Source organism: Corvus moneduloides, chromosome 7 (genome assembly GCF_009650955.1).
Source record: "Corvus moneduloides isolate bCorMon1 chromosome 7, bCorMon1.pri, whole genome shotgun sequence".
Taxonomy (NCBI): Eukaryota; Metazoa; Chordata; class Aves; order Passeriformes; family Corvidae; genus Corvus; species Corvus moneduloides.
The window spans coordinates 20,616,286-20,629,576 of record NC_045482.1 but is presented as its reverse complement, the minus strand read 5'-3'; positions in this window follow the sequence as shown (position 1 = coordinate 20,629,576).

The window sequence follows — 13,291 nt, the reverse complement described above, 5'->3', positions numbered from 1 at the left end:
CCAGAATTTTTAATTCTGCAGGGCCACAATGTCTTTAGGCATTCAGACTGACTAATTTATAAAAATAGAATCTGGGCTATCACCTGACCCTGACAACAGAAGTTCTTCGTTTTGTATCTAGCCTTCAGATTGCTATCATCACAACGAATGAGGCTGCAATGCTTACTGCAGTTTCAGTAACACTTATCATGGATTGTATACAGTCAGTACCTCTTACCTAATTTTCTCTAAACAGAAGACTTTTCCTGAGAAAACTACAGTAATGTAAACTATACCCTTTCATATACTTAGATCTTTTAGAAGATTTAAAATACTGAAAAGACTATCAGGGGCATTCTAATTAATCCTGAAAGCATGAAAATGGGAGGCAAAAAACTTGGCACCATTTGTAAAAACAGGAGGTAATCAGATTTTTTTAAAAAAACCTTGGATGTCCTCTGTGGATGTCTGCTCTCACTTAGAAGGTGCATTTGTTGAAACTTATTACTGGTGTCACTAGACTGTATTCTATAAAATAAAATGCTCTCTCCTGTACTGTTTTGTTTACAATTGTTAGTGAAGTGTAGTCAGTAGAGTGGTTGAATAATACTGTGGACATACTGAATATGAAATTGCTCTCTCACTGGAGAAAATGGGAGCAACTATGCCAAGTCATTAAAATATGTTGGTTTCAAGTAAGTTTAAGGGCCCACTCAGGGCCATATCGTGTTTTTAATGAAGATCTCAATGTGATCAATAAATAATAAGATATTAAATCTTAAACTCACTCTAAGGTATATAGTACCTGTTTTTAAAAATTAATGAATTGAGCACAGAATTGTGGCACAGTTGAACTAAATTACAGGAGGAAGACAATTTGTGCTGATGTACTGGACTGGGCGTTGAATGATCTTGGATCCATTCCCAGTTCTGCCCTCAACTTCATCTAGAGCCACATAAGCTTCTTTAGACAACACTGCAAAGCTGTTTAGACATTTTAAGATGCACAGAGGTGTCTGTTAGGGTTTCGAAAACACTTAACTACACTTGGAAATTTATACCCCTAAATCTCAAATGTGGCCCATACACAAATGATAAAAAGCATAAAGTCCTTGTTCAGACAATACTTTATCTAAGTTTCAAATTGATCATCACACCTCAGCAACTGAATCAAAGAGTTAAGTCAATACCTCCTCACTTCTGGGGACAGTTCACTTTCCATACCTGACAGAATTTAAATTCCTGTGATTTAGGGCAATTAGCCATCCCTTGGTCACTAAGCAGAGAGTTTTGAATGGATATATGCCCTTTGGTTACCAGAATAAACCCCATCATTTAACTACAGATATGAGTTTCTGGTTGAGGTTCTACATCTTTTTTTTTCCCCTCAGGATTGCTGGAGGATAAATGTATTAACGTCCTCTGAAGAGATTCTAACTGGATCAGACAGTGTCATAGGAAAATTTTGAGCAGAATCATTTGTCATGTTGAAGCTAGACATATTCTCAGAGAAAATGTGTAAATAATTGGGAGTTCAGAAACATTTTCATTTTACTGTTTACTCACATAAAGATTCTAATTAGAGCAAATCACTAAAGCCCAAATCACTAAAATCCACTGACAATAAGACTCTTTTACGTTCCTTAACCCTTCCCGGTGAAGCGATTTAAAATTAATCAGCGTGGCAGAGTAGATAGAAGCTACGCTAACACAAAATCTGTCAAGCCCTAGAACATAAGGTCCAGAAGGAGTAATTCCCAGAGACAATTTTTTTTCAAGTAGGAATAATGCGCAAGTTAACCTTCAGGACAAGAATGATAGCTTGTATGGGATATCTTAGCTCCTTAATTCAAGACTTTCTATATAGCCAATGCACTGGGCTACAGCTGGAAGGAAAAGAGTACAGTATGAGAACAGCAGAAGATAGAAACTACAACTGTTGATATGCTAAGATCTGGATGACTAAATCCAGTGGACAAATATACTCTTATGTTGATGTCCTGGGTGCTTTCCAAGAATCACAAAAGCATCAAAGTTGGAAGGGATCTCTGGAAATCATCTATTCCAATCCCCCTGCTGCCAAGGCAGGGTCACCTAAAACAGGTTACACAGGAACATGTCCAGGTGGGTTTGGAATGCCTCCAGAGAGGGAGGCTCCATGTCCTCCTTGGGCAGCCTGTTCCAGTGCTCTGCCACCCTCAATGTAAAAAAAGTTCTTCCACATGTTGAGGTGGAATTTCTTGTGTTTTAGTTTATGGACACTGCTCTTCGCTGTGCTTCTGGGCACCACTGAAAAGGATCTGACACCATGCTTTTGGCACCCCCTTTGAGATATTCATGTGCATTAATGAGATTCCCTTTCAGTCTTCTCCAGACTAAAGAGGTGCAGCTCCCGCAGTCTCTCCTTACAAGAGAGATGCTTCAGACCCCAATTCATCCTTGTGGCCTCCACTGACCCCTCTCCAGTAGCTCCTTGTCATTCTTGAACTGTGGAGCCCAGAACTGAACACAATACTCCAGATGTGGCCAAGCAGAGGGGCAGGATCACCTCTCTTGACCTGGTGGCCACACTTCCTGATGCACCCCAGGATACCACTGGCCCCCCTGCCTGCAAGGGCACTGCCAGGTCATAGTGCACTGGTCATCCACAAAGACTTCCAGGTGCCATCCACAAAGACTCCATTCTCCACAGAGCTGCTCTCTAGCAGGTCAGCCCCCAACCTGTGCTGGTACTAGGGTTATTCCTTCCTACACTTGCCCTTGTTGAACCTCAGTAGGTTTCTCTTGGCCCAGCTCTGCAGCCTACCAGGGTCCTGCTGAATGGTGGCACAGCCTTCAGGTGTATCAGTCACTCCCCACAGTTTCATATCATCAACAAGGGTTGTGCAAAACAGAGTGCTCTTATATCCCTGAAATAGCATACAAGGTCCACATCAGCACAGATCAAAGCTCCAAGGTACAGCATAAAACTATTGGGGAACTAACAGATAGTCCTGAGTAAAGGAATAGAGGATATGAGATCCTTAAGCTCTCAGTTCCACCTCATGGAGGCTAAGTGTAAGGTACACTGTTCACTAAAAATCTCTGGTTTCCAATTATGTATTAACAGTCTCACCATTGTCCTTGCAGAAGTTATGAAAGAATCCCCAGGTGCAAAGCACCAGCCAGGTTGTTTTCCAAACAGCTTGACAGAAGAATCCTTGGCCTTCCAAGCGCTCTTCAGGTCACAGTCAGACTTCCCTCTGACTAAACCCAACTGTCAAGTATTCATTATAATGGTGCCACAAGTTAAGGCAGTGGAATACAGGTACAGGCCCTAAAACACTCACTGAGTACTCCTAAGCACCCAGCACTATTTACAACACTGCGAGCTCACCAAACTCCCTATGAGTGTCGATCATAACAACTCACTGCATTGTGAATGCCAATAGGGAAGAAGACAGTTTGCTGTTAGGGGCAACAGTAGAAAAGGCTGCAACACACAGGCATATACCACTGCAGTAAAATCTTAGGATGATATTAAAAAGGAAGGAAAGATGAAGACTTGCATTGCTGAATATCTTTCAGTCATTTTTAGGCATGCTGCTCACTTAGCACTACTTGTTACAAATTCCTGCACAATGCCACAGGACAAATAGTGGGACTAGAAACTATCCCTGAATAGTCAGTCACTGGTTCAAAAACCAGTTTATATATAAAAATATGATGGCCATCAGTATCACAAGGAAAGCAAGCCATAGAGACAGTAGTTAAAACCTGAAGTTATAGTATCATACATTGTTCATGAGGCAAGGCAAAATGAGGGAAAGTAGTAGAAGATGGTTTGAAGAATTTAAGAAATAGTTTCTGAATTTGGAGAGACAGTCAGACATATTGGAAGGAAGTTCATTCAAAATGGATCGCTCATTCAAAATGATTAAAAGGCAAAGAGAACATAACATGTTTCAAATGAGAAGGGATTTGATAGTTTGATGGAATGCATATTTAAGAGGCATGTACATTCTAGAAATACTCAGAAAAAGTATTTAGAAAACTTAGAAAATGTGTATATGTGGAAGTCAGGTTTCTGGACTATTTTTGATCTGGGGGAAATTTCTGAAATGAATCCATCGAGTTGGTCCCTCAGTGCTCTCAACAGTCGAATCCCATCAGATGTGTTTAAACTGAACAGTAGTAAAATGGTGTGAATTTGTAATAATATTAATGAACACTACGTGTATTAGACTGCTTTATTTGCAGAGAATTTGTCTTTTCTGGAATTCAAACCCTGCTGAAACTATTTGCTCTGACATCTTCTGCCAAAGTAGAATCTGCTGACTTTCTGTAAGGATTCCAATCACATGTGGCACCTAAAACCACTCATGCTGTAAAAGGAGGGAAATGCTTTCTTAAAATCACTGGATGTCCATCACAACTCACATTACAGCAGGAGTTAGTAAAATGAAAGAAGATGAAGCCAGAAATATGGTGTTACTGAACAGAACAGCTCTTATTACTTCTTGTGTGACTAAGACATGTGAAAATTAAAGTATTTGGAGAACAGCAGAAATGACCATAAAATCCTACTTCCACCCACTCAGCAAGCAAGCAAGCAAGCAAATGTTTCTAGAGAGGCCTGGAGGACATACTTGTAATACATGACAAGAATACATGAACCAACTTACGCTGGTAGGCAACAAGAAAAGCCTGGGGTTTTTATCACACACGTTTAGAAAAGGTAGTATTCTTCACCTTTAAGCACAAATAGTACAGTTATATATACAACATCAGTTATATATACGACATCCTTCATATACCACCTTTCTCATGACCCCAGGTCAATACTATCCTTTGATCAGGAATCCTAAAACAAACATAAAACCAGAGGGACTTGAGCACTGCAGAGCAAAAGCTGAGTCTTGATAGCCACTAAAAACATAAACACAATAACCTTTCATTTCAGTAGAAGATAATATTTACCTTTGAAAATTTTAGCAGAGAAGATTACCTCTACCTCTTATCAAAACAAAACCATCACTTAAGGTTTTCAGCTTCTTAAAAGATCATGAAGGATTTAGTCAAAATTCTGCTGTATCACCCGGTGTGGATGTGGGCACTGTATCAGCTTTTCCTAGAAATGTAGAATGGAGATGTTTTTCTTTCTATCCTCCTCCCCTTTCAATTAAAAGAAAAATCCTGCTTTCTAGATACAAATATAAGCAACTAAACTTAGAGATCTTTTCCAATGTAAATAATTCTGTGTCTCTAAGATCATCCAGTCAAGCTGTTAACCCAGCATTGCCAAGTGCACCATTAAATCATGTCCCGAAGTGCAACACCTAAACGTCTTTTAAGCATCTCCAGGAATGGTGACTTCACCACTTCCCTAGGCAGCTTGTTCCAATGCTTGACAACCCCTTCTATGAAAAAAATTTTCCTAAGACCCAATCTAAACATCCCCTGGCACAATTTGAGGCCATTTCCTCTTTTCCTATTGCTTATTACTTGGGAGAAGAGACTGCCCCCCACCTGGATATAACCTCCTTTCAGGTATTTGTAGGGAGCAGTAAGGTCCCTGAGCCTCCTTCACCCCAGGCTAAACACCCCCAGCTCCCTCAGCTGCTCCTCACAGGACTTGTGCTCCACACCCTTCACCAGCTTCCTTGCCCTTCTCCGGACACAGTCCAGCACCTCAATGTCCTTCCTGAACTGAGGGGCCCAGAACTGGACACAACACTCGAGGGGTGACCTCACCAGTGCTGTGATTTACCAAAATATGAATATCGATCTAATATCGATATCCAACTGAGATGGACATAAACTCTCTAACAGTTTAGAGTTAGAAAGTGCATGTTTTATTTGGTGCCAGGCACTCATGGGATAGCTCCCTAAGATGCAGGGCCCCGATCCAAGCAAACACAAAGCTTTTTTTTTACAATAATTATGAATATCCAAAATAGAAATGCATATTCATAACATTAACACCTCCCATTCTCTGCTTCATATGGAAATGAGCTTGAATGTCATTAAGCATGCATAGTGTGTGTCCTGAATTGAGTTGGTGGTCTTGAATTGGGTCAGTGGTCTTAAAAAGAGGAAGTATGCTCATCTTCCTCATTTTGACCTTTTTGCCTCTCTGAACTTTAACAATCCTAATTACTTTAGTGACCTCTAAATTTCCTCCTGCGTGACTTTTGAACGGGTTCCCACCAAGGGAGGAAATTGGTAATTGTCCTTGTTCCCTACACCTTATCAATGTTTCTATTCCTCGTTCTAAGCACAGCTAAGCAAACATACAAATGAAAGATCATCAGTTATTTAGTAATCAGTTACTAACATCTTAAAACCCATTTCAGGTCCAGCTCTCTTAACTCTAGCTGGGCCCAAATTCCTTCCTTTTCTAGCTAATTTCAACACAGCTAGCCTATAACTAAAATCTTTATGTTTCTTCTAAATCTATGTTTCAGCTGAGTACAGGGGGACAGTCATTGTCCTGGCCCTGCTGGCCACATTATTCCTGATACAGACCAGGATGCCACTGGCTTTCTTGGCCACCTGAGCACAGCTGTCTCATGTTCAGCCGCTGCCAATCAAACCCCCCCAGGTCCTTCTCCACTGGGCCACTTTCCAGCCTCTCTGCCCCCAGCCTGTAGTGCTGCCTGGTATCGTTGTAACTCAAATGCACTTCACCTCTCTGAACCTCAGGCATTTTGCCTTGGCCCATCGATTCAGCCTATCCAGATCCCTCTGCAAAGCTTTCCTGCCCTCCAGCAGATCAACACTCCCACCCCACCTGATGCTGTCTGCAAACTGACAGACAGTGCCCTTGGTCCCCTGGTCCAGACCATTGATAAAGATATTAAACAAGGTTGGATCCAGTACTGAGGCCTGAGGAACACCACCAGTGACCAGCCACCAGCTGGATGTAACAGTTACAATATAATGACTTTTCCTGTTTGAAAAGGAACTGCAGCTTTCACACTTGAATGGGTATTCTATAGGAGTTTCTACAAGAGTTCTGTTAGAAACAAAGCAACATTAATGGAAACAAAATTCCAGAAAAACCTGTCAATCTCTAATTTATGTCTGTTTAAAGAAATAAAGTAGAAGTAAAGTAGTAAAGAAGTACAGTTGTACAGCTGGAGTCACTTTTGCAATTCAAATGAGTTTGTACATACTCCTAGCCTGTCTGAAATTACCATACTTAAAATATAAAATTATCAAGAGAGATACGAAATGAGCATTGAAACAGAAAGCTCAAATGATTGAACCTCTTTCCGAAAATGAAAATTAGAACTATCCCTCCTTCATTTAGTAATAATCTAAAATACTCTCAAGAAAGTTGGGAAAGAGCACAGGAAAAAACCTTAAAATTGTGACCATTGAAGAGAAGTGAAATCAAATAATTGCTCAAAGATCAAACTCTATGAAAAAATCTAGTCTCATTATTTCATTATAATTTTATGCAAAAGGTAAAAATACTGTTTTATAATAGAGACAAAACATACATAACAGAAAATGCCTACAGAAAATAGCAATATATTTTAAACCCACCAGAATACTTACATTAAAATCTAGTATTCATGATTTAAAATTTTGTTGCAACCTTTGAAAGGAGCCATAGCTCCACTTCTGCTCTATGGGTAGGACAAGTCAAAACTCTCACAGTATATGGCCACAGTATACATATAATTCTGGAGCTATTGAGTCACAAATGCTGTCTGTAGGGATGTAACTGTGCATTGTGCGGGCACATGGCTACCCATTTAAATTATTCTTACTCAAGATTTGTGAAAAAAAAGCCTGCAGTTCACTAAAAATTTATTTATGCCTAGTGGCTTGCTTGTAGGAACATCATAAAAATGTTCAACATGTCTGATAAAAATTTGGAAAAGAATGTATATGCATCTACATTATGTTTTCCTTTAGAAAAAAAAAAAAAGACTGTCTCAACTCAGAGCTCCCATCTTCATGCAGTTAGATCTAATTTCACTCTCACTGAACAGGTAGCTGATAAACACAAGCCATTATTCCACAGGCATTAATAATCACTTTGATTCCATTTTTAACTTTGACTGAGTTGCTACTGTCATATGCAGATTACACTGGTGTGAAGTCACTCACTGTGTGACACTTTGCTTTTAAATTCTTGGAAAATATATGTTCCTGTTAGTTGCAGACCCACACAATAATCTTCCAGAGGCCATAGAAACTTCTATGCTAAACATCAGGCATACATGTGCATGTCCACCATTGAGTCCCAATTTGAGAATGATATTCCTAGTAGTGTAAGGCAGGGAAATACTGTTTCAAGCATAAATCTTTAGGATGTCAAGATTGTATAACCCTTGTTGCCAAGCCCATGGCCACATCTAAATATGTAAGGTGGGACAAATTGCTGTAGCCATAATAATCACTAAGAAGAAAGGATGTTCTAGGAAGAGTACATTAATATCTTGAGATGACATATCACTGCATTTTGGGAAGCAGTTACCAATATATGGCAGGGGTCAAGGAACTTAAATGCTTTTGAATACTGCTCAAATCATCCCAGTTGTTGGAATGATACTTGCATATGAATACATAAATACTGCCTTTATACAAAATAAATGAATATTTAAAATATGTAAAGAAAACAGCCTAAGCTGTTTGATTTGCTATTTAAAACAACAGGCTTACGTAGTGCAATGAAATATTTATTCACCTTGTTTTCCTTTTGCTGATCTATTTTTCTGGATTGATTACCTCTGAAAGCTTTCCTGACATGAGCTTTTGTATGCTGACAAAGGGGAGGTGAAGCGAAGCATCTTGATTAGCTACAATGCAGATCAGCTTCTAGGCAAGCTTACGAGAGCAGGAAGAACAGAGAGCATGTGGTCAGGGGAATGCATCAATGCTAAACTAGGTTTTACAGAGAAGAGTAATCCACCCTCATATTTTCACAGAAAAACTAGCAGATAATACAACTGAGCTTTTAAATTTTGGGTCGGTTCTTTTGAGAAATAGTAACAAGAAGAATGGTTAGATTTGATTGCTGTGAAAGCTGCAGATATTCTGACAATGTGCTGCCTCATACTCAGCATGCTTCAAACCAGAGCCATGCCTGGATTCCTAAGACCCCTGACCCTGTCAAACCTTCATTATACTCGACTGAAACTACATCACTGTACATTGTCTATTCACGTGTCCCTGAAAAGACACATTTTTAACAAAAAACCACAGTTTTGTGACTATCTACTGAATGTAAAAGGCAAATAGACTTGTTGAACTACTTCTGCATATTGTATTAACATACTCCAGAGGATTATATTGTCATTCCCACACATGAGGATCTAGCTCTACTGTTAAGTTCAACCTTTTAAAGCCTGTGAAAACCACTGCTTACACTGTGCATGAAGATGTACAACTGTTAAGCTGCATTTTAAATACCATTAACCATGTGCTTTATCTGTGTTTCAGTAGCTTCCTTTCCAGTTGAGCCCACTGAAGTTTTAGTCATTTTTCTGACACAGATCATAAGCAGCTATGTGTTACCCAAGTAATACATGTATCACAGAATGGAAGGGACTCTCAAGTCCAATTCCCAGCCCTGCATAGTACCATCCCCAAGAGTCACATGTCTGTATACCTATCCATTATAAATAGTTATGTATTACTTAAGATTATAAGTAGTTTATGTGTTATCTGCCAGCAAAATAAATGAGATCTGTTTATTTCCATTTAAAGTTATGCTGTGATTTGATAAATTAAACCCGAGCTACAGATAGAGGTTTACTCTACACTGTTCTAATTCAGTCTCAAATATGTTCAGATTCCAAAATTGGTTTCTTTTTCTGCTTTTCAGGCAAAATCTAGTGAAAACAATATTTTCTTAAAAAATAACCCTTCCTAAAATTGTATTTTATGGGTTTATTATTTCATAGTTTATGAAAAATATGTAAGTACCATTAAATATTATTAATAGATCATCTAAGAAGTTCCCACTAACTCACAACAAGCTTCAACAAATAGCTATATCACCCAAGAAAATAAAGAATAAAAAAAGCCCAAACAGAAGTATGACACATTTGCAGATATGTTACAGATGCTATATTCCATTAAGGGAAAAAAAAAAATATTACACTGTCTAACATGAAAAGATCACCATTACAATGATAATCCTTGGTAACTACAGGGTCTGCTTATGTCAGTCCCAACTAATCACTGAACAGTTTACAGGGGACCTGGGGAGGATTTTAGGCCTGATGAGTCTCTACCACAATCTTGATCTTGTACAGGCCACTGATCATGTAATTTACCTGCCTTACAATAACTCCAATTTATGCTGTGACGTGGAAGATGACACAGCCTGAACCCAAAGAGATGAAAGTGGAAGGGTAACATCTGTTTTATGCACCTTGTTCTAGCACTCCTCAGCTGTGATTAAAACTGAGCGCTAGCAAATTCTTGGTTCCTCCTAAATAAACTGTTGTTCTCTTAATATACTATATCCTATGATAAACACCTTCAATAATCCTTATTTGCTACAAGAACAGCAATCCTGTCCCAACTTCAGCTCTGCTTACAGTTACCTATGCAATAATACATATTGAATGAATTATCAGACTTGCATCGATGCGTTGCAGACAAGTTGGGGTCATATACCATAGGATTTGTATACTATGCGTAGTAATTTCTTCCCTTCACCAGAGGCACCCCACAAATGCCACAAAGAACTGACTAGCCTTTCTGCATCAGTTATATCAATCAGCAAGTCCCTTATATCTAGAGATGTGCATTTTATACATTATGATTGTGGGTTTTTTCCTCTATTCTCTTTGTTGTTCTTTGTTGTTACTCCCCCTCTCCCTCTTTCTCTCTCTCTCATTATTAGGAATGGAAAAGCTTTCTGTAATCTACCTCCCTATACTGTGTGGGGAGGCTTAAGGACTCCAAGCAGTTTGCTCTATTTCCTACCATTCAACTAAAAATAAGTATCATTGCTCCATCTGTGTCTGTCTCTATGGATAATTACAAACAGTATTCATAGTGCCCTCTGTATTACAGCACCCATGAAGATAAGGACCCTGACAATTCAGTGTCTGACACCTACTCTCTTTTTGCCAAATTGGAAAGATGACTGGAACATTTTCTTGTCAGCATCAGTCATCTCAAGTCTGCATACTCAAGTAGCACGCATCTTGCAAATAACTGCTACTTTGCTGTATAGTAAATAATTCTTTTTAGGTACATACAGTTCTTTAACCAAGTAATTTATAAAATCCTTCCAATACAGGGTAATTTGAAAAAATTCAAAGAATTAATTGATTTTAGTAGCTTTAGTAGCAGGATTTTAATAGGAATACTAATATTTTTTAATTAATAACAGAACTAATTAAATACCAAGTAAAGAAGTTGCTAGGTTTTTTTTTACTTTGACTGCTGTATTTTTCACAATTTATTTCCAATAGAGATTTCAGCTAAGTGAATGTGTACTCACTGTTTCATGACACCATTTGACAACTTCTATCATGCAAAATGTATCAAAACAGTTTTCTTATTACAAGACAAAACACATGGATTTTTTTCTTTTTTCTTTCCACACCCTCAGGAAAAATACAAAATAGAGATTTTTAAGAAATGCAGCACAGACTAAGGATAAAGTTGAGCATGATATTAGATAAGATGTGTTACAGCAGTGAAGGGTCACAAGGCTCCTCAGCTCTTCTGCCAAAGTGTCTAATTCAAATTCTAGTGCTCGACTAAGTCAGAGTTTATTATTCCATTCATATTTATATGAATATTAGAGACCCTTGTACATGATAATTTGACTTCAAAGCTACTCACTAAGTTGAAGGAGGAAATGCCCACCTGACCTGATGATGTTGCAGCTTGTGGCTCCAAGAAACTACTTCAGCAAACAACTAAAGATATGTGTATTTAACATTTCCTAAAGTCATTTTGACATTAGTAATTTTTAGCAATTAATTAATAACAATGAGAATAGATTTTTTAAAATTACATTCCTTACTACTGGTAAAACAACCAAAAAATATAGGTTGGCTGCTTGTTTTCATCAATACATCAGTTCCTCTTGCATACATATAACTGTCACTAGAAAGAAAAAATAGAAGCTTGAAGGTCAAAGACTATAGGGAAGCCCAAAGGAAATACAATGTCAAATTTCTACCCATGCTTATAGGAACATAAAGGATTACAGTCTGAACAATATTATCTTTTTACCTCATTATGAAATCTTGCAAATATTCCACCCTTGCAGCTCAATTGCTTTTAGAAAACAGTAATTTCAATGACAATTTTTGATCACTAGTTCTGGCTTTAGCAACTAATTCTTAAAAATATTTTTAAATGCAAAAAGAAAAAAACAGAAGCAAAACAAAACCAAATACACAAACAAAAAAAACCATACAACCAAAAAAACCCAAAAAAACCAAAACCCCCCAGAACATAGGTGTGACGTAGGGACCTTTAGATAGGCTCCTCTCTGCACACATCCTTAATGTCATTGGGTTATTTTAATGCTTTTTAGAGTGTTCAATATATTTCACAGCTACTATATTTCACTAATAGCAGGCTCCAAGAGAAAAAGCCAAGAAATGAACCAATGGCAACCTTTTTTTCTTCAGCTAGGCTACATACTCTGAATTCATTCCCAAACATCCAAAATGTTAACCTTTGCAAGCTGTGGGTGACACACAGTCTGGAAAGAAAGTATAAAAAATCCCCTATCCTTTAGGAATCTGAACAGAGCCAAAAAGTTCAAGCACCTCCTCTGATTATCAAAAGCACCTCCACTGTAGATGTAAGAGCTTAAGGATTTTGCCAGGAATATAAACAGAAGTTGCATTGGCACCTGTGATTTCACATGGGCAGGAGAAGTTTCTCTTCTGAGTAGAAAGACAACCAAATTCTCTCTTACATTTTCTAGTTACTGCTCTGTCCCTCCCGTATAAATCAGGTGGCAAAAAACCACTGCACATATATTCAATATAGTCATGGTACAAATAAAAAACAGGACAGGAAACAGCCCTCACATCTGTCTCAAAATCAGGGACTTTATTAAAAAGAATCTAGAGCAGAGCAGAAATTGATATTGCTCTACCATGTAAACACACATCCCCTACAAGATCTTTGCAAACCACCTTATTTTGCATAATGACTTCCTTTTCTGGAAGTATTTGTGCAAAAGACAACACAAAGACCTTGCATTAATTAAAAAAATAGGTAGTATTGTGTGTTTTGTCCATTTTGAAAGCTGCACTGTTAAGATGAAGAATCTGTTATTAGAATGCTTTATAGCTCTGCTGACAGAAATGAGTTAAGAGTAAAATTT